The sequence below is a fragment of the Ostrinia nubilalis genome, chromosome 4, assembly GCF_963855985.1.
Source record: "Ostrinia nubilalis chromosome 4, ilOstNubi1.1, whole genome shotgun sequence".
Lineage (NCBI taxonomy): Eukaryota > Metazoa > Arthropoda > Insecta > Lepidoptera > Crambidae > Ostrinia > Ostrinia nubilalis.
Window position 1 is genome coordinate 14,066,959 of NC_087091.1, and position 27,403 is coordinate 14,094,361.

At 36.8% G+C, this 27,403-nt stretch overlaps 1 long non-coding RNA gene across 1 annotated transcript in view; it reads left to right on the forward strand.

The window, feature by feature from the left end:
- Nucleotides 1-27,403, forward strand: part of LOC135071231 (uncharacterized) — a 188,706-nt gene that overhangs the window by 154,940 nt on the left and 6,363 nt on the right. The window contains exon 4 of the long non-coding RNA XR_010257226.1: nt 27,037-27,092. This is a non-coding gene — a long non-coding RNA (uncharacterized LOC135071231). The remainder of the gene's footprint in view (nt 1-27,036; nt 27,093-27,403) is intronic.

The following is a 27,403-nucleotide window of genomic DNA, read 5'->3' on the forward strand; positions in this document are numbered from 1 at the left end:
AGTACCACAGAATAATAATAAGTACTACGTACAGAAGTTTTACTTCGCGAAGGTATTTAAAAAAATGTATGCTCAATGTCATTAACAATATGGTGTAATTTAGCCTGTCTCAAGAGTCAAGCACCATTTTGTTGACAAACGTCAGTGATCGGCACTGCGCCGAAGCTATAGGGCTGACATCGGTAAAATGTTGTGACTTGAGGTGCCAAACTGCGAAAAATGGCGGAGGAAATACATGATTTAGCATGAATTATCATGAATAATATTAACTACTTATTTACCTCTCAGTGTCTTGAGGCAACTTGAAAAAGTACATTCTGTGTTTTTATTATTATTTAGGCAGTTAAATACTGCACAGTATTTAGTACACCATTTTCTTTATTTTCTTCCATCATACACAAGAATACGCGTGCGTGAGTGAATGTTCGCTCGTATGTGAGGCCTTGTCGAATAGTATCCTGTAGGTGGGCGATCGTGCGTGTTTTGTTTTCGATGTATACTCGCGGAGATGAACAGGCCTGGTAGTACTTTCAGATGCATTTTTAAAGATTTAGGGTGGGTTGCACCATCTTACTTTAACTTTGAGAAACGTCAAAAATCTGTCAAACTCCATACAAAAAGCACCGATTATCGTCATAGTTACCGTTAAAGTTAGGAGGTGCAACTCAGCCTTAGTCTTCATTGGCATTGGTTCCAAATATACCTAATATGTTCCGTCGGGTAATATAAATACTTAGTACAACATTACATGTACTAATAACGCTGGTAAGTTAAAAACTAATTAGGTATTTTTCTTTCTTATAAAAAGATTTTACCGCAAATTAATAATTAAGACACCAAACTCGAATCGAATATCTCGTATCGTCCGAATTACCTTGTTAAGATAAAGAACCGTGTTCATTTTAATTAACACAAGATATTTTCGCCTTGTCTTATCTCTTGGCGGGTCACTCGGAGCAACGTTGTACACGGGTCTATCTGTCTCTGTTGCTCATGCTGTCATCTTGCTTTGCGTAAGAAGGATGGATATTATTGGATATATTCGAAACTTTGGTTTGTAAGGAGTAGCCCGGCAACCTCAAGGTACAAAATAGAGTCCTTATTTTGTACTCAAACCCCCGGATGCGGCGCCATTGCTCGTACGGTCGGGAGTCGTGACGCGCTTCCGGTGACGTTGGCATCGGCGCGCGCGCAAACGAAACAGGTTTCGATTTAATTTAATCAGCCCTCGGCTGTTCATGTGTGCAGCTGCAAAGGTATTTGGTTAAGTTATGGTTTGTCCTTGCTGTTCATAGAGACCGAGTTATGAAGGACGCCGACTTGCGAATTGTTGATGCTTCATGATGAATCGTTATAAAGTTTTTGTAATCCCTTAGTTAGAGAGTCGACGAGTACGACACAAATGGACTTTATGTTCATTGAACTTTTTGATTACACAAGTACCTACCTAGTTCCATTTTCTGACACAGTTATGTTGGTCGCTCAGACTGCAAACTGCAAACTTAATGGGCGACTTCTAGTTTAATGAGACAGATCCATTTCTGATTATCCGCCAATATCCGTTAAGCCAAATTATTCCAGTATATTTTTCTCATTTACTTACCTCCTTGATGCTATCTCTAACTGTAACGGAAATTCTTGATTAGTAGGTACCCTTATCTGTCAATACAGCTGCCTTACATGCCAACCATCAAAGTCTACTCACACTTCGAATTTTAGAGTCAAGCCAGAAGTTTTGTAGAGAAATAGGGATGCAATGTAACTATACTACTAGTATAACCTCTAGACAGTCTTGTGAAATCCTTGGGGGAGGCCTCCAGCAGTAGGCGTCATTTGGCTGAAACGAATGAACGAACATAGGCAGTTGTTTGGACAGTTTTGTTATTCAAGATCTAAAATCTTCAGCAGAAACTATTTCACTTCAAAATATTACCATTCAAGATAAAAGCCATACAATTGAGTTGTCATTACAAGTCATTGATATGCGCGTTCCAAACCAGATCCACAACTAGGCAGAATGGGCCGAACTATCCCGAACGGGTTCCGAGCGAGATGTTTACCGAAAATAAAAGCAATAAGAGCTGTCAGGGCTGCCACTTGGTAGCCTTTTGTGATTTACATTTAAGATAATGTAATCTATCTATATAAATAAATTTGGTTTTAAAATGTTTGTCGTAGTCCAGGGTAGGTCTAAACGATGAGCAAATAAGGAAAAATTGCGAGGTCCACGCGTACGAAGTCGCGGGCGGCCGCTAGTAAAATATGATTTCAAGAAGCAAGAAGTTTGACTGGTTCTTGCTAATGTTTCAGATCATTTGACATGCTAACGAACAAAGACTTTATTTGCAAGATATTAAAAAAAGGTATATACCGAAAGTAAATAGGTATGTAGATAATATCTGACAGATAAGTTCCGTATTTTATAAGCTATCCGGCATATTATGATCAGCAAGTGGCAAAGTGGTCATAAATAACGTACAAATTGCTTCCTAATTATGCAAAAAGGTATCTATCGCAAGCAAGTTCTTAACTCATTTTCAGTTACGACATAAGTAGGTACAATCTACACTCAAGTTTCATACAAGTTTCACTACCTTGAGGTAGTCTATAAAAAATCAATAAATAACAATAGTTACTCTTACTTAATACATCCACCCCAATCATATTAAAAGTTTTTCCCACATTAACATACAACATTCTTCTCTCTCAAAGCTCATCCTTCGCTCACATACCACCTGTCATTCCGGTTATGATACAGCCCTGGCAGCAATAGGGCAAGTGCGTGCAACCGGCCCTCGAGACTTATATTAAACCAAATTACTCACAAAATTACCCCCTTTCAAAACACAATCCAAATCCAACCATAACACAATGGTGTAAAGTGTGTTTTTCAAAAAATAGGTTGCAACAGCAAATTCGCGTGCGCGATATTTTCTTTGGGAAATTAAATGAAGTTTAACATGCATCTTATAAAGTAGCGGACCTAATACGCTCCCTTAGGAACACCGTCTGGCTTATTGTAGTTTATTTTTCATACTCCATCGTGTTTTTGATATACTCGTTTAAAGCTTAATTTCAATGTTGGACGATTTTAATATTACTGGCAAGTTGTTAAGTCACAGACAGAGTAAAGATTTCTTTACTCATGTAGTTAAGGCTGGGTTGCTAATCGATGTTTTTTGTGTGGAGTTTGACAGATTTTTGACGTTTGTTAAAGTTAAAGTAAGTTGGTGCAACCCAGCCTTTAGTGTTTTATAATGAGCGAAGTAGAAATGAAGTTAAAAGGTGAGTGAGAGAGTGAAGTAGTGAGTGGGAATCCTTCAAATGGATTAATATCTAACTACTGAAAACCTTTATCAATTGAATGTTACGTAAAATAGTGTAAGTAAGTGAACCCAGGAACGGACAAGAAAGTCGAACTCCCCTAAACGAGTTCATTGAAGGCGCGTACTTAATAATACACTAATAGTTTTCTTTTCAACCTCCTTGAACCGGTATTAGCCACAGTTGAGAGGAGATCCCAGACGTATCATAAAGTCTGACACTAGTTTCTATATGGAAGATGTATGTGAAGAACGTGATTTCCCTCACAAGATTAATGGCATACGTTCAATAGTTTAGGGCAACAGTAAATATTAGTTCCAGAATATTCGGTTTCTCGGGCGAGTTCATTTCCTGCGGCCCGACCCTGATTCCCGAGATCCCATACAAACGACACCTCGTCCATAACGCGAGGGCCCAAGCTGTTAGTTGTTAGCGATTTTGTGGCAGACTAGCTTATACATGCAGCTTCGCCCGAATGGGTTTTGGTTAGTCGCAGATTTTGTTTGATATGTCATGAACTCTGTTTTTTTTTTTTGAAAAATTTCTTATTTTCTTAAATATTCATTCATTATTATCAGTTATCTACCAGAGAGTGCCCTGTCAATATCGATCCAGCCTTTTTTTCAGTCAAGCTGGTCAAATTTTTTCAAATCAGTTTTGTACATCGCTCTCTCGTTACACTTTACTCCAAACGCAATTCACGCGCCTAACATTTATATAGGATTGACGATTTTTGTACGAAAAAATCGCTTGCCTTCGTCAGTTCATCCATAAGTATGTGGTCTTATTTATGAAGATTTGATGGAATATTTGGGATTGATACGATAAGCGAGTAATATTTTACGAGAATTTTCACACTACGGCACATCAAGATGTATTGTCTGATCTGTCTACTGTACAAAAATAGGCAAAACGAGTTCTAGAAGCATATAAAATGTACAATAATGCAAATCAGTAAGGTCTAACTAATGTTATTGATACCGAACTTTCTATGGTCACGGTAATTTGAGTAAACCTCAGGCTTTGGGTTAATTTTCGTATGTTGTGTACGATAGTCTGCAAATCACTATTGTATTTAGCCAAGGAATCTGCTATCGCCGGTTTTATTCTAAGTCTAAGCCATAGTTCTGGAGTTTATACCGTATAAATTGTCATGGTACTCATGCCCTGACGTAAAATATTTGTATTGTATTTGTAATTTTACGCTCGATAACTGCTGACGATGATCGTGGTGCATGTCTAGAATACATTCTTCTTTTTTTGCAAAACTATGTTCTACCGCTGATATGAGATTAGTTTGAAAGCAATTCAAGCGATATTGATGATGATTGGCTACTAATAACCACTTCCACTCTTCAATTTCATCACTATTCCAGTGTCACTACTACCTAACAGATGAGATAGTTCTAACATCAAAACTTTTTATGTTGACTATCTCCGTGTGGAACCTGCATCCATATTTTATCATCCCAAAAAAAGGTTCAAAATCATTTTCTTAACGCAGAAAGCTGACGACTGAAAAATAAAGGACTCAAACCCTCCATTAATGATTCTCAACACGCCTCTTCCAGCTCACCCACATCCAATCCGTGCTCCCGAGTGCGGCCCGTGTTCTTCACAAAGGCCGACAAAGAGTGGCCAGCGAAATTCTAATAAAACCCACACGCTCTGAAATCACGAGTTGAACAAAGCCTACGGGTAATACCCGCGAATCCTTAATTCGGCCCTGGGTTAGGGTTGCTACTCTGAGTCACTGATTGTTTTAATTTTAAAGTAGGAGTTTCATTTTTAACATTTATTCTTTATCTAGGTAGGCTACAAATAAATTGAGAGTTAAAACCTACTTTATCAAACAGACTAACCTGAAACTCTGAAAAAACTGAAACTCCTAACTTTTGGATCTTTGGATAGTGCATGAGGTGATACTTTAATGAATTATTATAGGTATAGGTACTAACTCTTGGAAATCAATGGCATCCAAGACATGAAATGGGAAACACAGTCAAACCCTGTATGTTATCCACGTATGACGTTTTACTGAATTCGAAAGAACCAAAGCCTAAAGCTTCCTGTTATTTCACAAAACGTCTACTCAGCATGAATAGACGGAAGACTCCACTTCGGATTGCAAAACATGAAATGTGGCAACCCTAGCTGGTAGAGGATGCGGAGGATAATCCCTTGCTCTAATTTGTCAAGCTTGGCGGAATGTGTTGCCCGTGCACGGATAGATTTCTACACCAATAGCCTGAATTATGGCCGTAGATGGCAACACTCAGACTTACATTTACCACTTTATTTATGAGATTCAATCTAAATAGGACTATAAAGTACTTATGTACTTATTTTAAAGTTTAAGAGTGTGTTTGCTTGAACGCGCTAATCTTGAACTGGGGGCTTAGTGCGAGTTTACATCAAACGCTGTACAGCGTGCCTAGCGGATACTTTCAAGAACTAAAATCTTTACAGATTTTTTGATGCACTTGCTCGCTAGCGACTACGACGATCAATGCAAACTCGCACTAAGGTCATTGGTCCGATTTGAAAAAATCTATAACGGCTCTCAGTGTTAACTACTTAATTTTCGCTACACAGACTTACATACAACCTCTTTAGTGTTGATCTGTCATTTTTTTACAAGAAAAAAACATAATACTTTTTTCTTCCATCCACAAAAGAGTGCATGGTGTATTATCCGACCTACTTCCGTCTATGATTAAAACCTCGATGTCAGCACCTTCCCTTTCAAAACTACAGCTTGAATTTCATGGGAAGCCCTACGGCATATTTGACAAAGCATTATCTATGTGACCAACTTCCTTAGAAGTATTGAATATCCAATGAGTATTATTTTCTTGCAGCTTGACCTAAATCAACAGTGTCTTATTAAGGATATAATTGGATACCATAAAACAGTTTTAAGACTTCTTTAAATTCTATCATTCTTAAGGTAAACATGCCACTATTGAGCAATTGCTATTTAGTAGCATGTGTGTCGAAACATTGCTAAATTATTAAGCATGCTCAAATTCAAATTCATTTTAAGTTGTTCGAGTATGCTTTTCTTAAGAATGATAATAACATGACGTAATTTTTTGACAATGTGTAACTGTACTTAGGCTGAGTTGTACCACCTTACTTTGACGATAACGGTGTTTTTTGTATGGAGTTTGACAGATTTGTGACGTTTGTTAATGTTAAAGTAAGATAGTGCAACCCAGCCTTAGTAAGCGTCTGTCACTTGTATTTTTTATCTGTGACCGAATTAAACCGTTGCTCTACATAAAGTCATAATCAAAACAAACATTTGTAACGTGGCCTCCGACAAACGTCCCAAATTGTATATCCTCTTGAATAAATATACATTCTGCTCCTCATAACAAGAGGGTTTGTGCCCTCTACCCGAAGCCTCGTGAACCGACTCTTGACTTCCGAAGGGCCCTCAGATGTGCACAGTATCCGATCAACCACGATATTATAGGAAACAAAAATATTGTAAGTTATTATGGTTACTCAAGAAGAAACTTTACAATTTATGTTAAAGTCTTGCTGATCATGTAACTGTAAAGGCTCAATCCCTTTACCTGATTGCACTACTAAATCAATTACTTAAACAAATTTTTGTTTTGTATCCCGTACAATAAAACACTTTTTTTTAATACTGAACAAATTGATTCCAGATTTTACGATTACAAAAACATTATACAACGTACGCACATAACTTTCGTTTCTATGTACCTATATAGATTCTAGGGAAAACATTAAAAATGAAATATCGCTAAGATGCCTTTATAAATTGTCGGCAAAGAACGTGGGTAATTGTGCCTTAATAAAAAATAACGTTGAAACAAAAGGACCTAATAAATGCATTGAAAAATCAAATGAACATTTTAAAAATTCACAGCATAAAATTGTTTCGTTATAAAGGTTCCTTCTTTATTAAATTCTAACAGCTACTGCACTGTATCAAGGCATTCCTTACAATTTACAGTAAGAACGTTTATTCTTTTAAATTGCTTTGTGAGAAATGTTTTTATTATTCAACAATCTTCTTTATTGAATATCTGATATATTTGAATACAATCTGAATTTTATTCGAATGTTCCCGTATCGTTCAATTTTGTCGTTGATCGTTTCAAAATAAATCATGTTTTCATGAATATTATTTCTATTGAAGATTGGTACTCATTCGTTTGAAAGCTTTGTGTTGGTTATAATCATAGTATGTATTATTATTGTTTTTATGTTCCCATATCTTAACCGGGTTCATTAAACACCTTAATCTGAAACCTTTCTTACCGACCAAACCAGTAATCTCACCACTTATCGACCATTGCTATAAAAGCTATAAAATAACACGTTAAAAAAAACTGCTGATGGTACGATTGATTCTCACGCAATACGAGCTTTTAGTGGCACCAGGCCTAATCCGCAATAAAGGCACTTAGACATAAATCTACTCGCCTCTGTTTCCGCAATCATTGGACAAATTACATGGCCATCACTAGACCAGATTACCCTGGCCTGTCAGCCATCATCAAAGGCCTACATTTCCCGTTCTAAAGTACTGATAGAGAGGGGCGAGGGAGCTCTAGAATCGTGGTTGCAATATGGATTGCCCGCTTTCAGCATCGGACAATGCGTTGAATAGGACCCGCACACAAAGGCTGAAACCGAAATCCACTAAACGCGACAATTGGGGCTTTGACGTCCAATTTTTATACGGAATCTATTTCTGCACTGCTTCTACAACAGGAAGAGAGAAAGGTTAAAAATAATTATATTCACCTACCATTAACGCAAGCGAAAAAGAAATTGTATAATTTTATTTAGTGGAAATGAAAGCTTTGCTATTTATTCTTATTTAATTACATGATGACGATAAAAACATCAGAATAGTGATTAGTTTCATGCATCATCATCTTGAGGCTCAAGAGATCTATTGCTGGACATATTATGCTTTCTGATATGTAAGTCAATATAAACATTTTGTGTAACAAATTCCAAGCAAAATTCTGTGGTGTAATCAAATTAACAAAACCAAAACATAGCCAGAAGGTTCCAAAGAAATAATACATTTTCGAGAAGGCTTTCCCTCTCCTCCGTAACATCTTTGTTTTCCCTTATTTCTGAAGCAGTACAAGTTATCTGTTTTTTCTTACTTGTTTACGAGCAGTGATTCTTTGTAAATATAGCGAAATTTACTTTGTAGCTTATTGAGGATATTTAGATTTTGAAAGGTATGAAAACATTTTGTATGCCTTGTTAACCTGTTAAAGCTTACTTTTTCTGCCTAGAAGTATATCCTTCTCATGAAAGCTAGAGAACTTTTGTGAAAAGAAAAAGTAAGTTACCTAGATATTACTTTTAGGCTGAGTTGCACCAACTTACTTTGACCGTAACTATAACAATGACCGGTGCTTTTTTGACAGAATTTTGACGTGTGTTTAAGGTAAAGTAAGGTGGTGCAACCCAGCCTTTGAGTTTAATAGCTCCTATCACAGTCTCAAGACCTGTCTTGAGTCACGTACGGGGCGATATAATCGTAATACCCCCGAGTACTTGCGGATTAAGAGCCTCATTTGTGCTACTTTCACCTCCACTTACCGGGAGAGGTTTTATTGCGGCACTAGCTGTGCACATGACTTCGTTTGCTTTTTTGTTTCCTTTTTGTATTTGATGTATATCTGGAATTAAGTTATAAAGAAAGAAAGAAGAAGAGTTATTCGAGTGTGCATAGGTCAAGACTTCCAGGATATACAGTTTTATTTTTGTAAATCATTAAATACATTCTTTCAGCCGAATAGAGACATCAACTCTATGAACAACACAGTCACCCCAGACAATGAACTGTGGACAAATCCTCGACCGCTATCTTGCTGAGCGCATCGGGACAACCGAACAGTAGAATTAGGGCGGCTCCATAGAGTTACAATTCTGTAAGTAATTTATGAAAAAAAAAATAGGTATCTTCTTGCAAGTTGTTTATCTCCAAATTAAGCTAATGCCAGTAACTTGCAGAATTCCTTTTAGTAGATGTAGATAGGTATGTCACGTCCCAAAAATAGCTTGTCTTACCACTATTTCGAGATAATATCGACTGGTGCTGAAAAAAAGTGGCGGAAGAACAGTCACCTTAGTACTACCACGTTTTAATATTATATTTTTGTTGAGTATTACTGTTTATTAAATTGAAGAGTTTTTTCATTAGTTACAAATTAAAATATTCGCAATAAATGAAAATAATCCCGCCAAATACATAATCCCGTATGAATTCAAGCCAACCTTTGGTTTGCCACGCTTAATATTTCCCGGCTTATCCAAATACATTGTGTGAGCTCCCCCAAAGGTGTTAAATAACGGTTACAATATTAGCTCAGGGGCCAAGGTGATTTAGGTGGCGTTTGCACCAGACGAGGTTTTTTTTATATCTTTTTGTGCTAATTAATACGAAAAAGATTTAAGCCCATATACTTACTGCCTAGAATAAATTACACAAAAAGGATGCAAAGGCAGCTTAAACATGTCTCTACAACACTGATTCCGATCCGTACTTTGTGGAAACAATAATGAGTGATACACTAAAGAAAAGTTATCAAAGCACCACTTATAGGATTCGTTTTAAATTCTTATCACGAAGGCGCACTAATAAAAACCTAGCTATATTAACTTTAAATTAAAGACACAGTAAGTACTTTATTCTCAGTTTGGCCCTAAGACTGGAGGAGAATGCCGAATGGCATTAAGTTCGCCTTATGTACTGTGTTTTATGTGCATGTAAGTTTTAAATAAATAAGTATAAGGCGAGTGAGCTTTACATGTGTGGTAGCTCGCTACTGTTCGTTTTTGTAAAGTTTTACGTACACATTACAAGTAAAACTCACTCGCCTTCGTGATTTGCAAGAACATGAACTTTTTTTGAACGTCGACGACCAAAGTCGTCAAGTGTGAACCCATCTTCGGTGTATGCGAACCTCTGCCCTCTTATTTCTATTCAATCGCGGCCCTTGATTCATGCCACCACACAAAAGAGTATCCTCCTTTGTTGCCAGATTATCTGCTGAAATACAGATTCGTTAGTTACTTTGAATGTGTCAGGTGCGAATATTACTTTCATAATATTAAAGTATGTATGACGAAGGCACATCGTGATAAACTCTGTACCTTATATGGTTGGAATAGGGGAGAATTTGCAACAAAAATGTAGTCTGCCTATAATGCCAAAAAAGAATGAGACATGTATAGGCTCCTTAAGAGCATTTGACGATTTGTAAGTACCTAGTCATTTAATTAGTCTATACAAATAAAGATAATTTGCATCATGATCATCATCATCATTTCAGCCATAGGACTCAACTGCTGAACATAGGCCTCCCCCAATGCTTTCCATATTGATCGATTGGTATTGGTTGGTTAGCCCAATGTTGTGTTACGAGTAATATGTATGCCTATGATTAAGAATACCTTTTCCATAATATGGGAACTTTCATATTTTTTTTGCGAACTCAGCAAACCTCAGAGTAACTTCTTCTTTAATATTAATGGAAAAGTTCAACACCCACATTATGACAATGAATAAACAACAACAATGAACGTCAACAACGAAAATAACATTAGTTGTAATCTTATCAGCTTTTACCGAAATATCCATCCTTATTTGATGGAAGTATTGTCCTCCTGTAACTTGAAACGTTAATAGAATGTAGTCTCTATTACCTCTTTTACTGGCCAATAAAATGGTATATTTATAGAGATATCGTTTGATCTCCGAGAGGCTACTTTACTACGCGATACAAAGTTGTACAAAGGAACCTAAAGGGTTTAATTGGTTTTCTCAACAAACTCCTGCTGAAATGTAAAGACGTTTTTGTGTGGTTTCAAAAAATCCTACTTATTAGATGCCACTACATAACATGGCACAGACAGGGTTTACTAACACCTTGATTACTTTGATATGCCGCGACGTCCCGAAGCAAGCACGTCCATATTTTTAATTACTAACAGCCGGAAGCATAGAAATGTTTGAAGCATTACACAAACAGTCCCCCAAACCCCTTTTAAAGCGCGACAAAAATTCTTCACAATTTTCCAGGTGGAAACACGAAAACGATCCACAATGGCATCCTCTCGAAACAAGTGCAGGATACCTGCATTGTGCGGCCCAGACGCTTCCAGACCACTCCGCGTCCCTCTTAATTAAGGGGGGCAATACTCAAAATGCTTCCTAGAATAGCCCCATTCAGACGTATTCCGTCTGGCGATGAGATAACGAACCTCTCCAGTTATTACCGCTTTTCTTTTTGCCCCGCGTGTGGGCCATTGACAGAATTCGCTTGATTAAAACAAGGATGTGTAGACGCCGTTGTCTAATATGATTAAAAAATAAAGGGGCGCTAAAGATTTCATCTCCGGGTAAGGGCTGCAAGAATATTGTATTGTAGGTACGCTATACTGCTTAAGGTTGTGTAGATGCCTCTTTTTCCAGCGCGCTATTTCCAAACTATTGCAACTATATTCCGTTTTTGAAACACATCCATGCATGCAGACGAAATGGTCATTTACATGCCATTTTATCGGATAATTGGAATATCTATCAGCTCAATCTCATTTCTTTTGAATTTATTTAGTATTTCGTTTTGTATCACCACTGTTTTATACAAAAGCGTGTCATCGAAGTGGCTTTCTAGCTTAGGTTTACCGCGTTAAACTTATCTCTTGATCTGTTTTAAACTTTAATACGTTTTATCTGAGATGAAATTCGACTGATGCTGTGTTGTTCTGCCGCGAATTCCGATCTATCTTTAGGACTGGTTGGTCCGTTACACGGCTTGCAATAACGAACGAGATGCTCCGAAAAGGTTGGGAGTTATACAGCTTTTTTATTAATACAAGCATGTTTATGTCTTGATCAACGCCGTGTAGCGCGATGTAATTAACTCTATCTGTTGATGTTTATTGATCTCTCAAGTTTCATGCATTCTAAATATATGAGAAATGTTCAAATGTTAAAGCCTAAATTAAGAAGTTTATTTAACGTCGCCCGCTGCACAGTCGGCGTATAAAGTTCTGGTTTTATGTGGTCCGCCGTCGTCTGCACGGGTGCGCAACCTCTGTGGCAAGCTGGCGCCGGTACTGTGCCGGTACGCACTCCTAATCGCATTAATATTTTGTGCTACATTATTATAAAACACAGATTTTACACAATTTGTGCAGCAGTCTCTGGCTCTAGCTATGTTGTCAATGTGTTTATATTAAAATGTTTGCGTACCTATAATGGTTATGATACCTACTCGTATATGCTATCTTTTATCTATATACCTATACAGGGTGTTAGGTAAATGGGTATATGAGCCGACACGAGCCCATGTTAACATGGTCATATAAATGGTATGGTGAAGTCAGAAAATTGATATCTTCATTTTAATTATTTTAATTTTCATACAAATCGGATTTTATAAAATTTATTTTGTATGAAAATTAAAAAAAAATAAAATCATGATATTAAATTTCTGACTTCACCATACCATTTATATGCCTATGTTAACATGGGCTAGTGTCGGCTCATATACCCATTTACCTAACACCCTGTATAAAAGAAAGTCGTGTTAGTTACACCACTTATAACTCAAGAACGGCTGAACCGATTTAGCTGAAAATTGTCAGGGAGGTAGTTTAGAGCCAGGAGAAGGACATAGGATACTTTTTATCCCGTTCGAAATTAAAAAAAAAGTCTGCTTATTTATTGCCATTAAGGCGGAACAAAGTTCGCCGGGTCAGCTAGTTTTTCTATAAACGTTAGTTATTTTTGTGACTGATTTGAGACAAATTTGCACCTTTAATTGAGAAAAAGTAAATCACTAACATCTTTTTATGGTCTTGCGTCTGAACGTTATACAGTTTCAGTCTTTTTTTATTGAATTGAATATAAAATAGGTACCTAACTTCGTTATTCAATTTCATTTCACAAAGTTATGAACCATTATTTTCGGGGTCGCTCCCCTATTCTACGTAGGTATAGCGGGATATTATTTATTTACGCACTCCATTGATCATTAAAACATGTCTACAAAAATATTACTTTGTGTAAAACCATTTACAAAATAAGATATTTTGGAATCTTGTTGCCTTTTTTGTTAGGATTCTGTAAGTTTGCAAGAAAAACATCTCACGACTGTTCAGTTCGAGGTCATTGACTCTAACCACAACCGAGTCGATCAGTAAAATCGACAACTTGGAGTAAGCGGTCAACTTTGTGGTCCTTGACGTCAGTAGTAAATGCATAGACAAGGTAAGGTTAACATCATTTTTAAGCGCTGAATGACCGTGATAACGATGCTCATTTGTTTTTGTTTTTTCCTTCACTCGTTACGACGATTTTCGTTTGTTTTTTACACAATGTTTTTTTAACTTTGCTCACATTATTTTCGGCCTATTTGCTCAGTAAAGTCCTGTTTACCGTAGCCGGTTATGAGTGGGCGTACTCAAAATTTCACGATAAGTGGTCTTGAAAGGAAAAGTTTGTTTAGAGTGTGTACGTAACTTTTTATCGTGTTTAACTTGTATTACACACCTGAAGTGGCAATTATACAAAAAGCTGCATGTGTGAGAATACATTGGTTTACTTATGTTTTTAATTTCTAAATAATTATTGACTTCCAAGAAAGCGTGGCAATGGCCGCGATTGGATGAAACAAAGGTAAAAAAAAATATTTAGATAAAATCCTATAATCTTAGCAAATGTCGAAAAAAAGAGAGGTCCACATGATCGATGGATTGAACGACTTCAACAAAATGAGCTAAAATGATGATACTTACTATAATACCTAAATGGTTAGTTAATTAAAGCACGTTTGTTTCATACAAATCGATTTCCTATATCACCCTATCAATTAGGTATACACAATAGTGTAACACCACAAAAGGTTTTGCCATTTAGAACGCTTCCCATAGTTAATTTAGTTAAGTTACAATCCAAAATCAAGTTAATCCCAATTAAACTCGTAATATCAGTAATATATCGTTGTTTTGATTGCTCATTGTTATTGCTCTTTGATTTATAGGCTTGGCATATCGCGTGATTTGTAATAGTTACGATTCCGAGCAGTTTCCGCGGCGTATTGTGATCAATCAATTTAGTTATGTTTATGCGGTATAATAGTAATTCATGTAGCATAAATTCACTCTAAATCTATCTATAAAGAAATTACAGGGCTATTTTTCGTCATGCAAGTGTTCGCCTTCATGGGAAACCCAACGTATGTTCTACTCTACAACATTTTCTTATTGATATCCGCTTGGGTAGAGTCAATGCCTACAACTTAAAAAAAACATGCTACGTTCACCTATACCCTATACCCTAAGGAGGTTAAAAGAATACCACAAAACCTTTAATGATGACCACGAGCACTGTCAGAAATATAATTTTACATCAACTAAGTAAGCTTTTAGCACGTGAATAGAGGCCTCCACATTTCCCCAGCGTATTTCAGACAATTTAATTTTGTCCAACTTCCCTCAAAAGAGATATATGAGAGTGGAGTTAATCACGAAAAACAAAATCCAATCCTTTAAAATCGTACAGATAATCTTACGAATTAACAAGCTACTTGGAAGGTCTTTGTTTAGACCCAAGCTCGAAGTTAGTCGTGGTCAGTAACCCAATCGATCTAAAGTCGCACAGACTGCATTTAAAATGCGGCGTACTGTAAATGCCACACGTCATACCGGCAATCATAGGCCGGCGACCCCTCCGGTCGATAGAGCCGTTGTTATCTTTCGCTTTTTGTTCCACTAATCCTTCGCTTTTTGTTCCACTAATGCTTTCGTTGGGGATGGTGTTGACCGCCGGTTGTTGGCGCGAACTAAACTGTTGAAGTGTTGACGTAACTTTTACATTGTTAACTTTGGATTTGTGACTTTGCTTCTTAACATTCCGGTCGATAGAGCCGTTGTTATCTTTCGCTTTTTGTTCTACTAATGCTTTCGTTGGGGATGGTGTTGACCTATGGTTTTTTTATGCATAACAAGGCAGGTATTTGACCACAATCGCACCTGATGTTAAGTGGGATGCAGTCTAGGATGGTACATATCTGCCCTGTAAGCGCCTATTCACTCTCGCCTTGAAAAGGCCCGGATTATAGTCTTCGGGAAAGACAGCAGCAGGCAGCGAATTCCAGCCCCTAGCTGTTCGCATTATAAAAGAGTCATCGAAACGCTTAGTGCGAGCTGGTGGAATGTCAACAATATAGGGATGGTACGCTAACCTGCGTCTGGTTCCCCGATAATGGAAGGGAGTTGGTGGTCACTACTAAATTGTTGATGTAACTTTTACATTGTTAACTTGGATGGATTTGTGACTTTGCTTCTTAACATTCCGGTAATCATAGGCCGGCGACCCCTCCGGTCGATAGAGCCGTTGTTATCTTTCGCTTTTTGTTCTACTAATGCTTTCGTTGGGTATAGTGTTGACCTACGGTTTTTTTTATGCATAACAAGGCAGGTATTTGACCACAATCGCACCTGATGTTAAGTGGAATGCAGTCTATTATGGTACATATCTGCCCTGTAAGTGCCTATTCACTCTCGCCTTGAAAAGGCCCGGATTATAGTCTTCGGGAAAGACAGCAGCAGGCAGCGAATTCCAGCCCCTAGCTGTTCGCATTATAAAAGAGTCATCGAAGCGCTTAGTGCGAGCTGGTGGAATGTCAACAATATAGGGATGGTACGCTAACCTGATTCTGGTTCCCCGATGGAAGGGGGTTGGTGGTCACTTCTAAATTGTTGATGTAACTTTTACATTGTTAACTTTGGTTTTGGGACTTTGCTTTAACATACCGGCAATCATAGGCCGGCGACCCCTCCGGTCGATAGAGCCGTTGTTATCCTTCGCTTTTTGTTCTACTAATGCTTTCGTTGGGGATGGTGTTGACTGACCGTTGGTTCGCTAAACTGTTGATGGAAGGTTTACACTGGATGAACGTTGATGGATTTGTGACTTTGCTTTCTTTAGGAAACAATTTAAAAGCTCGTATACGAACCACGTTCAAAACTCGGTTCATCAAACCTAAGAATAGTTTGTGTTGAATGGTAGAACTATAATTCTTAAACCACACTAAAGTATTTAGATTATTCTCGTTTCTTTTATCCTATAATGACCCTTAGGCCTAAAATATTATTTGACGGATGTTTTTAATTAAAATTTCTCTAACAAATTCATATCCATAGTAAGTAAGTACATAATAAGTAGGAGGTACTTTGAAAAAATCTATTTATCTCATAGAACATTAAAACCGAATCTTTACCTTTCAATAAATTAAAAGGCGGAAAGCCCAAATTCAGAGTACACTTTGACAAATTAGAATAGCTATGTCAATATAATTAAGTGTGCATCTATTTGTTTTCATTATTATAATTAAACTGTCATAAGAATAATCCTCACATAGCAAGCAATTTGGGAAGATATTTCTCTCGAGGATAAACAAACTCCGAATATTTCCTGAAATTCGCCGCGTTCATGAAATTAATTAATATGTTTTTTTGTCTTAAAAATTATATTGTAAACATAATAAGAATTCTGTGAAGTTCTATTTCTTTAATTAATGATAGATCGCCCGGTGCTTTGTCCTGCTGGAAGCTCTTCTGGAAGGACTGGTCTTTTGTTCTAAACGTCCTGCCAGAAGATTATCGCAAGTCCTGCCCGCAGTACGCAATTTGTACGTGTTTGCTTGCTGGTCCTTCCAGCAGTACGGTGACCTTCAAATTTGAACTCATCCTCACCACAAGTAGTAAACACTTGGTTAGTGTTTATTAAATAAAAAGTCATGTCGTAGAATCATTTTGTTTAACCAGTATTTTACTTTTCTTAATATATTATAAACTTGTTTATCTTCTTTCAACTTAACTAATAGGAACTATAATAAGGAACTTTAAATTAATTACTTTAGTACGTCACTTTGTATTAGAAATTACACCTATCACTTACAAATTAAAAACAAAAACAAGAAATAAATTATAAATGTTTGATTAGGCTGGAATACTTCACATTCATTATAATATTATCGCCAAAATGTTGCCGACTCCACGCCCGGCGCGTCAAAATGTGTCGCGCGAGCGCGAACGCGTTGCCCCCGTGTATACTCGTGCGCCATCGGGCTCCGACTAACGGTTAGTCGCGTTTTTCGATCTTGGGCACTATTGGGTGAAAGAGAGAGAAACACTCTATTTTTTCGTGTAAATTTGAAATTTGTACAATGTATACTTACGAAACTGTGATCTTTTAATTTTGCGTCCTACCGGAAGTACTTTAAGTCCTGCTGGCAGGACTCCGGGCGATCTATCATTAAAAGTGTAAGGGCTCTTTCAAATAAAAGGTTTTGAGCTCCTGCTCAACGTCGTCCTCGTCAGCCCTGTGTTTGCAAGACAGCTGACATAGTCGTTTTTATTCTAACGCAGTAGGCATATTATAATTATTGTTCTTATGCAGTCCTGCAAACTAATGTTTGTCGCCTGGTTCAAAATATATTATTTGAAAGAGCTTTAAAAGTAAAACTATCTCTGTTTTCAGAGTTTTATCATAAAAGTTGTGAAAGTCGCCGCCTTAGTATATTAAAATATTGGTTTCTCTTCTCTATCATTACTTACGGTCCAGTTCTTATTCTCTAAATGCCCCCACAGTTATGTGTACTTAATGAGCTCAAAGTGTACTAACTTAACACGTGTAATCAGAGCATATTTAATGACATAGCATTCGTCTCCCGTGAAGGTTGAAGGCGCAAGAGTGAAATCACTTCTAAGAATCTATGCCTCTTCGCTTGAGATAGGTGAAGTGTACATATCGCGTGCGCGTGCACATCGGAATAAGTTAGGGTTGTTACCATTTTTAATTTAAATGACTACAGCAAAAATTATTTCATTCTAATTTTATTTAAAATAATGACTCTTCCATCTGCGTGGGAATTTAAAAATTACGCTTTAAAGGCTCAAAAAAATATTTAAAAATGCTAAAAATAAAAAGACACTCTACATAGAATTCCCACAGCAATTAGACGTACTAAGAATAGATGAGCTGAGTATAGATAGATATCATCATCTTAAAAAAAGTTAGGTACGATGATTAAATCCTGTTTGGTTAGAAAGGTAGAGACATATTTGAAGAGAGTAGGCAATTTAATCTTAATAAACAGGATGAATTTGTTATAATATTTTTGACACAAATTTATTTTTGAAACGCTGCTGCCAACCCTAACTTCATTAGCTCAAATCCAAACAAAGTGTGTGGCTCTATACGGTACAGTTATTTCATCGCATAGATTTTTTGTTGTTTCAAGTCTTTGTTGACTCAACGCTTTAGACTTCGTGTTTAATTGAACTTGCTCCGACCGAACACACCTTGGCTAGTACAGTTCATACAAGAAATATGCGACTTCGAACCTTATGGCGTCGACATAAACGCAGATATGAACATTAAGCCGAGCATTTGCTATGCTCGGGACTTAAGATAAGCCAGCAAAGTTTAGTTCTCCAACCCAACTTCAGCCATAACAGACACAATTTTTGGTACCCACTACCCACTACCTAGAGTAGAACAAGCTCAAGTTATCAAAGTTTAAATCAAGTTTGTCTCAATTATCTTCAAGTTAAGACGAAACAGCTGGTGCACGGTACCTATTGACTATAGGTAGAAGCATTAATATTCTAATGATCCCTTTAATTGGCATGGAAATTTTCCCTTCGGTGAAATGTTCTGGAAACTTCCAGCTTCGAAAGCTGCGAATTGTATATTTACATTGAATATACGCAAAGTTAAGGAATTTCAAATGTGATGTTCTTGTTATGAAAAATAAGTGAGAGCTCAAAGAAAAACTTATGTTTTTCTAAGCAGTACTTATTTTATTACTTTCTGCCTAAGGGTAGATGAAAATGAATTGCTTCAAAACATGTCTTATATTTATAATACACGCGTAAACTGAATGACACCAATAGAAATAACGCAAACCACGTACCGCTACAGATAATAAAAACTTTATTGCAATGCGAGAGAGAACAGCTAAAAATTTTATCCAAACTTTGGACATATTCGAGCTGCGTGGAACATAGAGTCGGGTGTCGCTGTTAGCTACCAATAAAGTGTCTGGCACGGTAACTTATACAGCCAACAGCGGGCGGGTGAAATTAGACCCTAATGCTGTTTTACGGCTGCAATACCTCTCTTATACGGTATTGATACCTCAAGGATTTATCGCTCGCAGAGATTACTTGAAAGTTAATTTGCGGAGATGTCTTTTAACGGTAAAACAATCTTTAAGAACACTACGTATAGGAGTAATTTGAAAGTTGATAGTTTCCATTTAGATACTGAAGTAATAGATTTCAAATTAGAGATTGAGAAATTAGGGACACATACCTATACATACTCATAGGTAAATGTAATATCTTTTTTTATGCAAAACAACTTTAAGTGAGATGCAGTCTAGGATGGTAAGTTCACTCTAGCCTTGAAAAGGACCGGATTATAGTGTTCGGGAAATCAAATATCACTCAGTTCAGTATAATGTCAGTATCAGGTACGATTGTTTTTATATTCTTGTTTCGAAGACAATGCTGCATCCAAAAAAAGCCTTCTCGTAACCATAGTTACAACTTCTCGAAATACACCCCACCTTACGTGCGACCGTTAAGTTGGCTTGGAGACATTCTCAGGATTGCATAGTTGGCTTCTTGCAGAATTAAATGGCCGGTGTGATTGCCTTCCCTGGCTCCGATCAAACAGGTTTCCCGCGTTGTTTTCTTGTCCTTCGGTCGGAAAAAATATGGCACTTGATAAATGGTGCTGGGACATGGTTGCTGTTGTAAACCTGTACGTAGACACCATCGTAAAGTATTGTAGGACTTATGTCTAAAGAAAAGATCTACAAGATAAAATAAACATACGGGAGTGTCTTAAGAAACCCATAGTATTGTGTACATTAATAGATACACAATCTTTACCTTCATTTTCAAAACATTGACATCTTTTATAATATCAGGCATCTCACATAACATCCAGATGCGATTGCGGTCATATACCTGCCTTGTTCTGCATTAAAAAATATAGAGACACTAGGTCTCAAGAATTTTTTAACATCTGAAGTTTAGTTAAGTTTATCTTCAGTTCTACAATGACTTAAGTTATTTTTTGCGCTGTCAACCGTACCTATTCGTTTTTGCACTGAGCTTTCCTCAAACCTGTTGTCTTTTCGCCATTTTAAAATGCAGCGTCAGCCTTTTGTGTGTAACTCGTTTTGCTCGTCGCTCGTTAACGTCTGGAGTCAGTCAGACGCGTGCATATTTTAGCGCTAGAACAGCGCGGCAGCGTTATCACTCACGCACGTGCCTAAGGGGTGCTTCACACCAAAGCGGTGACAAGACATGTCAAGCAACCAATAGAAATTCGTGTTTACACGTCTCGTCTCCGCTCAGCTTTGGAAACAGTTGAGCAGAGAATTCGTGAATTTCAACTAAACGTCATTCAATTGCTATGAATTACTGTACAATATATTTTTTTTTAAGATATCATAGATTTTTTAACTGTAGCAACTGTACCGTTAAATAAAAACAATTTGCAAATTTGACAGCCCTAGCGGAGCGTCTCTGGGACGAAATTGAGCTAATCTGCATTCAGGGTACAATGTCATACGTTTTTCCCAATAAACGATTTTCATTTCATTTTATATTGAATTTTTTCAGGGCCGTACTCGGATATTAGCATGAAAAATAATTGGACAGCAAATATTTTTATTTGGAATATTTAGATATTCCGTTAAAAAGTTAATGTATTTTTTTCTAGGAATTGAATTGAACCTTATACTCGATCGGCTGTTTCAAACAGGTTATGCTTTTTTTTTCTTGGACATGAATAAGGCTATCTTCCTGTACCTAACTCATCATTAGGAAAATTAATATTTTCCTAATGATGAGTTTGTATTATCCCTTCCTAACTATTATTATGACATAATTATGTGTTTGTTCATTCGTATCAAAACCGACCTTATTTTTTATATTTCCCTCTTTAAATCTAACCAATCATGCTCACTTTCCACTCAGTGCAGATACGAGTAATATTGAAATTCTATCATCATTGAATTGAAATGTTTCAATTTCAAAGCTGCTGAATCCCTCAGTCCGTACGGCGCAGATGGCTGATCGGTACCACCTCTCGATCCAGTCGAGAAATTTTCCAAGTTACAGAACTGTTCTCTAAAGTGTCTCCATAGCGAGAACAAGTTTCATATTGAAAACCTATTTTCTTTTATGAAAACTCCACGTGAGACGTTTTTTAAATCTCTTAAGAGTTTGAAAGTTTTGCTCCTCTTGAAAGTGCTAGGTTGTAAATTTAAGTTACGTACTGAGGTCAAAAATCTAACTCTGAAATTGTCGTAATAGATTGTAAATGTATACCCAAGAACAAAATCGGACGGAGTTATTATTTTGCGCTAGTTTTTGTTCATTTACAACACTTATTGATTTTATAGGTCTAATTCTGATATAAACATAAGTAATAGTGGAAAGAAAGACATTATACCAGCAAAACCCAAACAAAGTCAATCCAAAAATCACCAAAAGAGACAACTTTATCCAGACACTATCGGATCAATTGAAACTAAAATGGCTCGATTGAGTTGAACGTACATCCGCGGAGCACATTCGAGAGAGATATTGTAGTATTCCTTTTGAGGGTGGTCGAGTAGCGTCGTTTGTCAGGCCGCTCACGCGTCGAGGGTAGGCGGCACGCGGCAGACGCCGCGGGTAAAGGATTTAGACGATTTGCGCACATTTGGATTTGGAAGCCGATTTTTAAATGTCAACGTACGAATTTAAATGCGTACGGATTTACTGGAAAATATCCAAAACTTTACAGTGCTACCTCAGAACACTTGCATGTTAGCTTACTTAAAAATAAATCGTAAACATTGATTCTCAACTAGTTTGCAATCAAGACATAACAGTAATTGTGGTCAAATATAATGTGGTGATATAAAAACTCTATTAGGATGCAACTAATCAAGTCCCTCGCTAAAATCCAGACTTCAAAGAAACTTGCATCTTAAATAAATAAAGCTGCTGAATTGCAAGGGTTATTAAAAATTCCTCTTCAAAAACATTTTCGTTTACGGAATCATTAGCCAAATATTATTTCAGCGCTATCGGACGGTCCGAGTTGAAATGCAACTGACGTAAAATATTTTACGAGTACACAGTTTTATACTTCACTCTTTTTATGATGGCGCGACACTTTACGAACGAATTTTTAAGTGCTATAAAATGGTTTCGTTATAAATCCATCCAATTAGTATGACGTTTTTTACTGGCTGAGTGTGCACTTGCTAAAGTCAGGATTTATGTTGAGTTGTTTAATCTGTTGTTAAACAGTCTACTTATTTTCCTACTAATGACTCTCTGTTCCTAAAGTCTCCAAAAGGTTTCAAGTCGTCCAAAGCAGGCGCAGTTACGCGCACATCTCCCGCGATTCGTCCATTTGGAATGGCCATGGGAAGGTGGAGAGATGTCTTCCTAAAGTCTTTCCACCAGACCTGTGATCAGACCTATCAGAAAATCGTGTGTTACTTCATTTACAACAACTATTTCATTAAATTACGTGTAAGCATCTCGGTAATAATCTAGCTAGTTTATAACCTGACCAAGTCCATAAACGTAACCACTTTAAACTAGGGTGAGTAGAAATAGCAAAGGGACAAATTGATACAAGCATCCTAAGATCTGGTTAAACCTGTGACGAGCTCCCGTGGGCTGAGTCGGTCTCAAGTAATAATATCCTTAGAACATACTTGTGGTTCCCGCGAGCAGGGGCAGGTAACAAGGGACTATTTACGAGTGACTGGTATTTGAGGTTGTACGTATATCATCCTAGCGACTATCTATAAAGAAGACATATGTGTCAAAATGCAGGTGTGAACTTGATTTTATGTTTTCATTATGATTTGTCAGTTGTCACATAGTGGTCACACGTGATTCGTTACAAACTTAAAATTTTACTAGTATCATACCTTGCGTCAAGCCCAACCTTGCTTTCTGGCTGGCAAAATCTAGCAGCCTAATATTTATTTGTATAGAGACAGCAATAATAGAAACGTCACAAAGTTTCTTTAAGAAAACTGAACCGATAATGATGAATTTTGGTTAGGCTGAGTTGCCCATGTCAACATGTCAATATGACGCCGATAAAACGCCTTGTCATATGCCAGTTGACATGGGCAATTCAGCGGTTAAGGATATGTAGGGTACGTAAATTGGATATCAATCAAGACACTTTTTATACAACTTTTTTTGACACAATAAAATTGAAAAAGAAATAATATGTGTCTTTGACGCGCGATAAACACCAAGCAACGAAGCTATTTCAATGAAGTTGCTAACAAATTAATAACTAGTCTTGTTTGCAAATTAATACATGCTTTTTCCCGCGATCGGGTTGGGCTGTATATCTAGAGTGAAAAGCTCTCGAGTAGCTCTATAATTAGGCTCGCACGCCATTCATTTGATCCACTCAGAACGGGTTTCAATGGAACTGGGTTTACCACCTCTACTATGTGTTATTATGTACGAATAATTTAACAAATGTTATAAGTATGCATATCATTTTTGTTTCATGTACCTACGTGAAACCACATGTCATTGTATGATTGGATTAATCCAAAAAAAGAAGCTTATGATTTATGTACAAAAATACATTTATTCGGATAATCTCGATTTCATCATCTTATCGTGTAAGGAAAAGAAATCGCTTTAAATTAAATTGATATTTGCCAGTCACATTCAATTTGTTCCGGCTTCGAGGATAAATAATTCAGAATTCGTGAGGGAAAGTCCTGAATTTTGCGATTTAAATGTCATAAAAGATCTTATAACTATAGCCACAATAGAATTTAATTGCTTCGTATAAGTTTACTTTTCATATTATGAAGACTGAACTTAATATATCCCCACATCTATGAATCTCATAAATAAAAAATCATCTAGTCTTTGTCTAATATATAATAGTAATAAAATCAAAATGCAGCGAGTGCCATGTTATAATGAACTTCAAACACGTCGTTGTCAAGAGGAGCATTGTTATTAAAGTGCCGGTTTCGCGAACGCTGTGCATTCGTTGCAATAGTAATGGCACTGTCATGTCGCATACACTACAACAGAAGTACGGTACAATGTTATCCTTATGTCTATGTGCTGAAGCGTCAAAATAGAGCCTCAAATGCTTCACTTCGGTTGCAAGGTGTACGCTTTGTATGATTCTGCCGCTTTACCACTTACGCCGAAGCCTGTCTAAATTGTGAATCGTGAATGCTTCAAACGTTTCATTATTTCGGATGGTTTCATAATAAATGTCATGCATTTACTTTGGCAAGTTTAAAAGCACTCGTCACATCATTGTACTTATCTACGTGTCATAATAACGTATAATTCTTATAAATTAAGAGGAGGCAGGTAGGAATAGGATCTAGGTGAGCGCTGGATGCAGGCTGCCACCAACCGGGCGAGTTGGAAATCATTGGGGGAGGTCTATGTTCAACAGTACTGTGGCTGAAATGATGATGGTTATGAATAGGATCTATTGTACGCATTCAAACATTGTTCTATTATACATTGCTACAAATATAGCCTCTAAAGATCTCACTCAATACGCAAACCAAATAACTAGGGCTCCATAACGATAGAGATATCATTTTCGCGACAAGACGCCGCCGGCATACGCCCTTCACACGACAGAGTGCTCAGTGCCACCCTTATCTCGAGGCCCTCTAATGGTTGTCACCAGATTTTTAATGCGGTAAAATTAATAAAAAGTAAAAAGAAAGGGGCAAATTGCAAGGGATTTTTTTACGTTCGACTCGGGGTACTTCAAATTGGTGTTGCTATAGCATGTTTATTTTGTGTTTTTTATGCTACTAAGTGTAGCACATTATCTCATTATATGCGAATAAATTAGCATTACTCGCGCGACGTATGGTTATGTTTAAAAAACTTAAATCATTTGAGTTAAAAGATCATAATTTAAAATGAATATTAATTCTCGAAAGATCTTTAATGGCCTGAGCGGGTGGCTCAGCTGGACTGAGGCCAGTGCCTTATAGTGGTACGTGGGCTTACTTTGCTTTGCTTTACTTTTTTTAGACATTTCTCAGCTCTCAAATTACCTACGTTACATTTGATTTTATAGACAGTCCATTAATCAAAAACAAATCAAAAGTATAACTTCGGCTACAAAATACCAGGCTACCATAACACGCGAGGTATAATTTCTTCACATCACGCCCTAGGCGCACACGCACTCGAGGGCTCTCCACCACGAGCCGTCAGGTGGCTTGGACAAAGGTTTTTACTAGGATCCTTTCCTTCTCGAACAAAGAGGATCTTGAGATAAGGACGCCTTTAGTCTGCTCTTTGAAACTGACAAGAAATTGTGAACTGGAAATGCATCCAATAATAATTAATTATTCCAAAGAAAAAATAATATAATACTACTGAAAGATTTTATCCAAACTTCTTGTTTCAATAGCCGTTAACTACCTGACATAGTCACGAAGCATAGGTACTTAATTTTTGCGTTTTGGTAGTGTGGCTATTGATGAAACTAAAATTATAAAAGAAATTGTAACGCTGTGCGTTTGCAGACTCGTGGTGTTTGGTGTTGTGATCTTGTAGTGGTGGACTCTGGCTGGGTTACACCACTTAATTTGACTGTAACAAACGTCAAAAATCTGTCAAACACCATACAAAAGACACCGGTATAGTTACGGTCAAAGTTTGGTGGTGCAACTTAGCCTCTATGTACGATGAATTTTTTAAATATTTTGTTCTCGCAATTCACGTTAAAGTTTCCTATAAATCATTGCGGTAGTTTTTGAGATTTAGAGCGGCGGACGCCTTAAACAGAACTTAAGAATTTATTGATACAGCCATAAAGTTTCTTCCGACTGTGATTTATATCAAGCAAGTGCTTTTGAAATCTTAGCTGCTTGCTGCATCAAACACACTCCTATGTTTTTGTTTTGATTCAAGCACCAAAATTTATTTATTTAAAAAAATCATATACTGCATTGTAAAACCCAATAACTTTTGTTATTTTCTATTGCCATTCAACAAACTTCAAAGCAAGCTGTCTTAATTAACACTAAAGTACCTATAGAGAAAGCAAGATCCCAACAATGTAAAGTTAATTAAAAATAAATAACCTCAATTTTCTTCCAACAATAAACACGGTTCTTTACATGCACGATCTAATTAAGTTAACAAGTCGTTTAGATATGCATAATTAAGTGGGCCGCGCTAAGCAGTCATTAATCCACCATCATCGTTAGACCCTGCTATCAGGGCAGCTCGTTTGTCAAGATGAGCTTTTGTTTGTTTTTTAATATAAATACTGGTGTAAATAATGTGCTGCAACATGATATTAAAAAAGAAATATGTTTGGTAGAGGTTATAATTAAAATAAATACTGAAACTTTTTTTGCTGACAGTTTGTTTAATCGATGTAACACAACATAGCACATTATAAGATACATAAGTAATTTTGTTGCTAAATAAGTACATCATAAGATGCCTGTATAGCTTTATATGCCGTGCAAGCTCTATAATTTAGGTAATTGCTTTTAATTAGCGATGGTCAGTTACATCTGCTATAAGTGTCATAACTTCATATTTATCTTATTGTTTCAGGTGGAAATGATTTGAACAACCACGGAGGTCATCATTCAAGTCTACTAAAAGAAAAGGTAACCCTTTGTTTTATGCTGTAACAAACTTTAGAAGCCTAAAATAGCCGCGTAATAGTGTTGTAACTCTACGTAATTAATTGCCTTTATATTTCACTAAAATGTTTTTGAATTGCTTGTCAAAAATATTACTACGGTTAAAAATTACATTATTTATTTTACTAGTAACTTATATGCGCGTAAAATTCATACAATGTTCGTGTCAAGGGACCATTAATCTACCCACGGGGCGTCCGACGTTGAAGGGTGTAAGTGTACGACACAATGTCTGCCCAGTTGGCGATAAAAGCTTAAAAAATACATATCGTTGA